The following is an 8411-nucleotide window of genomic DNA, read 5'->3' as shown; positions in this document are numbered from 1 at the left end:
TTAATGTCCTTACAAAAGAAGCCTAAAGAGCTTGTTGGCCTCTTCTATCATTCAAAGACATATCGAGGAGTAACTGTGTTTGTGGACAGACACACTCGGCTTTGATCATGAGCTGCATTTTCTTCAGCCTTTGAAAATCACTTTTTCGTGTTTGTATGCTTCCCAGAGTAATGCATTTTGTTATAGTTGCCCAAATGAGTAACTGACACATATTCATCCTCCTGAAAAAATGGGGTGCAAATCCCAAAGCACTTCTGTTAAGAGGTGGTTTCTTTATTTTTACTACAAGTTTCTAGTATTCAGGTTAAAAAAAAAAGTTCTAGGGTAAAGTAGGATTGTCACCAAATAACAATGAGCCAAATAAAGGATTTCCACTTCTTTTGATATCAGATTATTAACTTCCATGATCCCTACCACTGAAAAAAAAAAGGTCAGTACAATTAAAATCCATTGATAAAACTCAAATTTGCCTGGAAAGAGGAGTTGTTAACTAAAGTGTTGACCTCTGTCTCTGCCTTGTTAATAATTCTCTGGTGGCAAGTTTCATGAATCAAAAATAACTGCATTTGTCATATACCATAGCTTCCCATCACGTAGAATTCATTGTTAGAGAAGTGTCTTCCCTTCTCCTGTGGAGGGAGGCCTATCATTTGAGCTGATCTACTCTAAATAAGCCCAACGGGGCAAAGATGAGTGTCCTCACAGTTAGTTTCACTCATGAACCCGGCCAGTGATTCAAGAGCCTCTACTTTATACTAGGTTCCTGTACTCTAATGATCCACAGTAAAGAGGATATGTAGAATTGACTGTTCTCACAGACTTGCTGAAACAGTGCTAAAATATAACATCAAAGGAAGACATTATCTGAGTATGAAGGGAGTTTGGGAAATGGACTACTCTTTAGGAATGGGATAAAGAGATAATAAGCAATTTTACACTACAAACTCTAGCTGACCCAATACTGATAGATTAGTAGAGAGGAAGTAGGCATAAGTGTATAAAGAATGTTATAGAAAGCTAGCCTCCTGAAATCCATATTGGAAAATAGGGAGTTAAAACATGCAAGCAAACAATTCAATGTTTTAAAAAAAACATGTAAGCAAGAAATTCACATGTGTCCACCATATATTGGCATCACATTGTGTGTTTAGTGAAGAAAACCAGACATTAGTCGTTTGCTTCAGATTGTTAGTATGGATACTTATACAAAGGTAATTTAGCCAGGCGCCAGTGGCTCATGCCTGTAATACTAGCTACTCAAGAGGCTGAGATCTAAGGATCATGGTTCAAAGCCAGCCTTGGCAGGAAAGTATATGAGACTAGAAAACTGGAAGTGGTGCTGTGGCTCAAGAGGTAGAGTGATAGCCTTGAGCTGAAGACCTGAGGGACAGTGCCCAGGCTCAGAGTTGAAGCCCCATGACTGACAAAAAAAAAAAAAAGTAATCTAGCCTTTAGCAAATAGATCTTTTGCTACCTTGCAAATTAGAGTAAAAGTTAAAAACTCCTAAATTAGAACTATCTATTCAGACACATGTACCATTAAAAGGAAAAGATCACAAGGATGATATTTCATTTGATAAATTTGATATTGATTTAAACAAAATGTTCTCATGAAAAGAAGTAATCATATTAATACAAAAGACATTGTGTGTTGTTTCACTGCACCTATTCAATGAACACTTATTGAAGGCATCTTATGAACCAGCCACTGCTGTTGCTTGCACTGGGAAATAACTACCAACAGCAGTGCTCTGATGACATTCTGGTTCAATTAAAGGAGACATATGTCAGTGAACAATAGATGATTTAAAAAATAAACAATGCAGGAAGAATATAGAGAATAGGGGAGGGTATATTTTAAATTTTAAATACAGTGGTCAGGAAATGTAGGCATATATTTTGTTTTAATTTTTGCTGTCCGAAATGGGATCTTGAACTTGGTACTTTAAGCTTTGCTCATTGGCTGATGTTCTACCACCTGAGTCATGCTTACAACATAAAGGAGAATTCTTTTTAAGAAAAAGAAAATGTTTATGACAGACTAGATTAGGAATAAGTCAGTGGATTTATTTTTAAGATTTTTAAAAATACTTTTTTATTGTAAAAATACTGTACAGAGGGGTTACAGTTACATGAGCAAGCACATTTCCTATCAAGCATTGTTACCTCTTCCTTTGTTTTTAACCCTACCATCCCTTCCCTCCCACTTCTGCAACTACACTCCCGCCTCTCCCCACCTAAATAGTTTTCAACATAATGTCTTGTACAATCTCATTGTTACAATGGGACAACCTGTATCCCTATCCTTATTTAATCATTTTGTTTTTTCCCTTCCCCTTCCCAAACTAGAGAAGTATATACAAGATGTAAGGCACCGATATCAAATACAGTGAAAACAGGGGTTATACCAAGGGGGAGGAACATACAAAGCAACAACAACAAAAAAATCACACAGTACCTTATAAATACAAGAAAGAAAGAAAAAATACAAGCAAGAAAGAAAAAATCACTTGTGTCTTTATCGTGGGGTTCATTTCACTTAACATCATCTTATCTGGTCATATGTACATGACTTTTCAGTGGATTTTTAAACATTAAATCTAGTAAAACAAGGATACCGGAAGAATTAGAACCATAATACTACCTATTCTGCTCTGTCACAATCAAACATTAGTTAAAAATCTTACATTTGATTTCTACTTTTCCATTTCCAGGAATGAGAGACACTGGTTTAATAATAATTAATAATAATAATAATAAAGATCCTCAGGATATCATGCAATATAATCAGTGGGAGAGAAACATAGTCCAAAATCCTTGAGAGAATCCACCAAACTATAAAACTTCTCTTGAAAACCTTGGGATCATTACAATGGTTACCCTTGTAAGAATTTTGTTAGGAATAAGTTTTAAATAGTTTCTTTAATAATACAAAAGGTCTCACTGTATGGAATTGCTGAATAGACTAGACTCACAGATCAGTCATGCTCTTAAAGTCTAACCATTACAATCTAATCTCAGAAACAAAATAAATCTCACTTTAGAAAAATCATCTATCACCTTTTCAAGGGTCTGCATTTTAAAATATTATTCTAAAATAGCATCATTTCTCTAGTGGGTGAGAAATTATCATGTCCTATCTAAGAATTTTTCAATGACTTGAGACAAATCTTGCTGTGAGGAGCTTTGAAAATAGTTTCAAAGCTCACAGTACTCACTGATGCAAATGTCTCATGAGAGGCATCTACTTTTAAATTCATTTTACAAATCCCTTCTATTGAAAATAAGTTACAATATGAACTGTAAGTCATAAAATAAAACTCTCATTTTAGTTTATAATAAGCCCCACAGCATATAGTCACCTCTGCATTATAACATACATGATAAATACCCAATTGAAATATAATGCTCTGTATGATTTTCCATGTTCATAAACTATTCAATTATACTGATTTATTGATCTAGTTTCATTAGTAATGAATTAATTATATACTGTAAGATTGCAATAATGAAAATTCTCTACTATTACATGAAAATTCTGTACTATTCCTGCTATTTAGATTTTATGTAACAAATTTAAGCAACACAACCACCATGTGTTTGAGGTTCTTTCCCAATAACATATTATCTTGATAGTACTTTTGTGTGCCGTTTAGGTTTCATGGCAGCATGTAATGATACTTTCCTAGGCTACTTTAAGAAATTAAGAAGGTACGGAAGCTAACTGATCTACACAAGGTCACAGGGTAAAATACTACATTAAAACCACACTATTTTATGTGTCTATTGATAGAATTTCTTCTGATAAACATTCACTACCCAAGTATTATACAAAATGAGTCTATGTTCTCATGGAAATAAAATCATCTTTACCAAAAACCAGATGCTAAATAATATGGAAAAATGAAATATCATGCTTAATTCTTTTATAGACTATAAATTGCATAGCTTTAAGATAGCTATACATTTGGAAGTAATAACACTGTATGTGTTTTTGCCACAACAAAAACTTAATTTACAAAAAAATTCAAAGGAAAAAATAATGATAAAATCTCATTTAATTCTATTTCATCTTTCCATTCTAAATATCTGCCAGAAAGGCACCTAACTAATTTTTAAGAAAATAGACCTTACTTATGTAACTGTAACCCCTCCATACATCACCTTGACAATAAAAAAAGGTTTAAGGAAAGGTTTTTGTTGGGGTTGGGGGGGCTTGGTTCAGTTGTTGGGGCCCTTACCCCCAACCTTTTGCCCTTGTTTCAACCTCCGTTCTTCCTTAAGGAACGGGTTAACCGTTGGCTTAAAGGTTTTTTCCAAACCAAACCCAAGGATTTTGGAGGATTTTTTGCGGGGCCAAGGTTTTCCATTTGGTTTTTTAGGGACCGGAGGATTTTTGGGGCCCCCGTGTGACAGAAATAATGAAAGAAAGCCAAACAGTTGAAAGCCAAATTCTCACACTTGAAGACGTTTTGATACCAAACAAAAAAGGCAATAAAACAGTTAATCATATAAGATATTAATTGTTAACTACAAAATAGGAATTATCAGGACAAAAATCTTCAGATAAAAAATTTTATTGAGAAAACCATCTTCTTGAAACCTATTTAAAATGCTAACTGGACCTACCCATTTTCCCTAAGTCAGTAGTGACCCAGGACCAGTAGCATAGAACCCTCCAGTAGAGCAGTATTTGCATTTACAACATGTTTGCCTGCAAAGGCCTTATGTGTAAACCAAGCCTCCGTGGCACCACATTTCCCCGGGTTTGATTCCCTCGTTATTTTTTTTCACATTAATCAAAGAAAATACTTTTACAGAAATGACAAACCCTTCTTAGCCCTCCAGCCACGGCAGCTGCAGCCGAACTTTCAGTAAGCTGAGCAGCCTCAGCTGTGAGCCAAGAGCACGCAGTGGCGACCTCAGGAGGCCACCAAGATCTCCTCTTCCCTGGGCCTCACCATGGCGGCCTATCTACAGCCCTGCGTGTGGCCAACGTGTATCCCTCCATCATACGCTGATCTTCGCGAAGCTGACAGAGGTATTTTCAAAAAAAGATTTGGCTTTGGATTGGTGAAACTGGATGTAAAAACAAAGTCATGCAGTTGTGTGGAATTCTCAACACCTGGTTGAGTTACCAGGACTGGTAAAGTTACCAGGTCTTTGGAGACCAAATATAGATGGTGTGAATGTGGTCTGACTTTCACAGAAAAATGGAACACTGATCACACCTTGGGAACAGAAATCTCCATTGAAGCCTAGATTTGTCAAGGTTTGAAACTGACATTTTATACTACCTTCTCAGCAAATACTGGAAAGAAAAGTGATCAAATCAAGTCCTCTTACAAGAGGGAATATACAAATCTTGGTTGTGATGTTGACTTTGATTTTGCTGGACCTGCAATCTATGGTTCAGCTGTCTTTGGTTATGAAGGCTGGCTTACTGGGTATCAGGTGACCTTTGACAGTGCCAAGTCAAAGATGATAAGAAATAATTTTGCAGTGGGCTACAGGACTGGGGATTTCCAGCTACACACTGATGTCACGATGGGATAGGACTTGGAGGATCCATTTATCAGAAAGTTTGTGAAGATCTTGATACTGCAGTAAACCTTGCTTGGACATCAGGTACAAACTGCACTCCTTTTGGCACTGCAGCTAAATATCGGTTGGATCCCACTGCTTCCATTTCAGCAAAGGTTAACAACTCTAGTTTAATTGAAGTGAGTTATACTCAGACTCTGAGGCCTGGTATGAAACTTACACTATCTGCTCTGGAGGCCACAAACTTGGGCTTGCCCTGGAATTGGAGACTTAATCCAGCTGAAAGAAACATCTGGAAATGAAGATTTGGCCTTAATATATGTCCATTGTGACCAGCAGAGCTGTATTTTAAATATTAGACAGTTGTTAGCTGATCCTAGTTCAATTGGTTATCTAGTTACGAATGCTGCAGTAGTGTAGTCATCTATACATTATTTAGATGTATTTAACTGTTAAATGCACTACCCATCAATAATGAAATACACCTTTATGAAAATTGTGCAATTGTGTGCATGTTCATTTTTATGTTCTTTTAACATTGATTCTTGCCATTGAATGAAATAGATCAGTGGATGTTTTAAGATGAAGTTAAAGTTTTTTTTGTTAAACTCAGCCATCATTAGAATTACTTTTGTTATACAAGAACAGTACAAATTATGAATAAAACAGATATACAAAATAATGACAAATACCAAAGCTACAAAACTGAGATATTCAATCTACATTTCCACCAAAAAAATCTTACTAACATAATTGTTGAGGGTAGAATGAAATGGAAAATGCAATTACATAACCATAAATTATTTTCATAAATGTATCTCATCTATTACACTTCTTTATAACTACAACTATAGTATAACTACTATGTAGCTATCACAAAGTATAGTTAGTAGGTGCTTTATTGTTTTTAAAAAAACATCAAATGTTTTTGTTTTCCCTCACACTTGTAAAGGCTGGGAGGCATTTAACTTATGTAAGAACCTTGTTCCTGTGACCCCACATGGCAGAAGGCAATAGAAGAAAAATAAAAGGCATAGGCCATTGCTTTCGTCCTCTTTTATAAGGTCATGAATCTCCCTCATAAGGGCTCCAGCCTTATGACTCCATCAGCTCCTAAAGATACCACCTCTCAATACACTGACAATCAGGTTTCAACACAGGAGATTTAGAACACATTCAGAACATAGTATATATCAAATGGACTTTTTTTACTTGATTGACTATCTCTCTCTCTCTCTCTCTCTCTCTCTCTCTCTCTGTGTGTGTGTGTGTGTGTGTGTGTGTGTGTGTGTGTGTGTGTGTGTGGCATTAGGCAGTTGTTGCTTTTAGAACTTCTCTATGGGGAATATTACAGAGTCATTTTTTCCAGCTCCTAAGGGAAATCAATCCTATTGAATGTTATGGGACATTGTAGGTCAAGATCTCTCCTGCTAGCCAAATGTATGTTTCTTCTCTCTCCTTCCATCTTTACCCCTTTCTTTTGATTTACAATGAAATTTCATAAACTAACCATTTTAGTTCAAAATAGTAAATAACATTAACAATATCAAAATAATAGGAAGTATACATGATTTCTGACAAAAAGATCAAATCAGAAACTGTGAGCCTTGCTATTTTATTTTCCCTCTGGTCTCTACTGCAGCTGCTGCAGAATATAATTCTATCGTGAGTTCCACAGAGGAGCTCCTGGGAACAGACCAAGGCTGTTAATGAAGGAGGCCTTATTTGAATCACATCAGGAATCAGACTAGTTGGGGCAAATTCATTTGTGTCCTTCCTGCATTAAGTGTTGTTATATAACAATATGGGTGAAAGTGGCAAGAAGTCTCTGTGTCTGATGCAGAAGAACAATCACTCTAAGAAGATGACCCTGGTTCAGGTACAAACCCAAGTACATGCAAATCAACATGTTACAGTACATGGTGGTAGTGTTACATCTCCCTACAGCCTAATGGCCCCAAATCTATTTCCTTAAAGACATACCAGACTATATTAACGCTAACTCACATACCATTTTACATAATCGAGATTTAAAAACTCTATTTTACTACTTGTAAAGACAGAGGGAGTTTCATAACATATATCCTGGAACAGTAAAACTTGCCTGCCTTAACCCCATCTACTCCATATTCACCCAGAGGAAACAAAGGAATATTTCTTTTCTTTTTGCAAAAGTGTTCTTTATGCAAGTCTACCTTAACTCAGATCAAAACCCACAAAAGTCTAGGCTTGCTAGACAGTTTTATAGCCCTGCTATTAGTTTCCTAAATCAGCATCTCAAACTGCATTTGTGTTCCTTTTGATGTACAGTGACCCAATGAATGGTTCTGACTTGAGACTGTTAAAGGGAGAATACAGTTTAGAACAGAGCTTCTTTTCCCATGCAAGGGAACAACAGTAAAATAGAACAGAATAAAAGAAATAACAAACAAACCTCATTGAGAAATTATTTTTCCTTAGTTGTTATTCTAGGGTTATAGATAAGAATACCAAGTAAATAATCAACAAGTAGAAAAAGATCAGCAACTACCATCCACAATTCTGAAACTCTTTTTGAATAAAACACATCATTACTTTTTTGTTTTCACTGAAACTGGGACTTAAATTCAGAGTCCTTAGCTTTCTCAACCAAGGCTGGTACTGTGCTTTCTTGAATCACACAACTCACCCTTGGTTGTTAATTGGAGTTAAGAATTTGACACACTTTCTTGTCCAGGCTGGCTTCAAATTATGACCCTCAGATCTCAGCCTCCTAACACACATGAGCCATCAGCACCTAGCTGTTTTTCTTCTTCCTCCTTTCCTCCTCCTCCTCCTCTCCCTCTCCCTCCTTCTCCCCCTCCTCCTCCTCCTCCCCCTCCCCCCTC

The 8411-nt window shown here is 36.3% G+C and overlaps 1 protein-coding gene and 1 pseudogene across 2 annotated transcripts in view; one reads left to right on the top strand and one right to left on the bottom strand.

The window, feature by feature from the left end:
- Immp2l (inner mitochondrial membrane peptidase subunit 2) overlaps positions 1-8411 on the bottom strand; it is an 863335-nt gene that overhangs the window by 552750 nt on the left and 302174 nt on the right. The gene's annotated exons all lie outside the window — the stretch shown is intronic.
- Positions 4960-5818, top strand: LOC105991349 (annotated as a pseudogene).

The sequence above is a fragment of the Dipodomys ordii genome, unplaced genomic scaffold (assembly GCF_000151885.1).
Source record: "Dipodomys ordii isolate 6190 unplaced genomic scaffold, Dord_2.0 Scaffold72, whole genome shotgun sequence".
Classification (NCBI taxonomy): domain Eukaryota; kingdom Metazoa; phylum Chordata; class Mammalia; order Rodentia; family Heteromyidae; genus Dipodomys; species Dipodomys ordii.
Note: the sequence above shows the minus strand (reverse complement) of the source record. Positions and strands in the feature narration are given on the sequence as shown.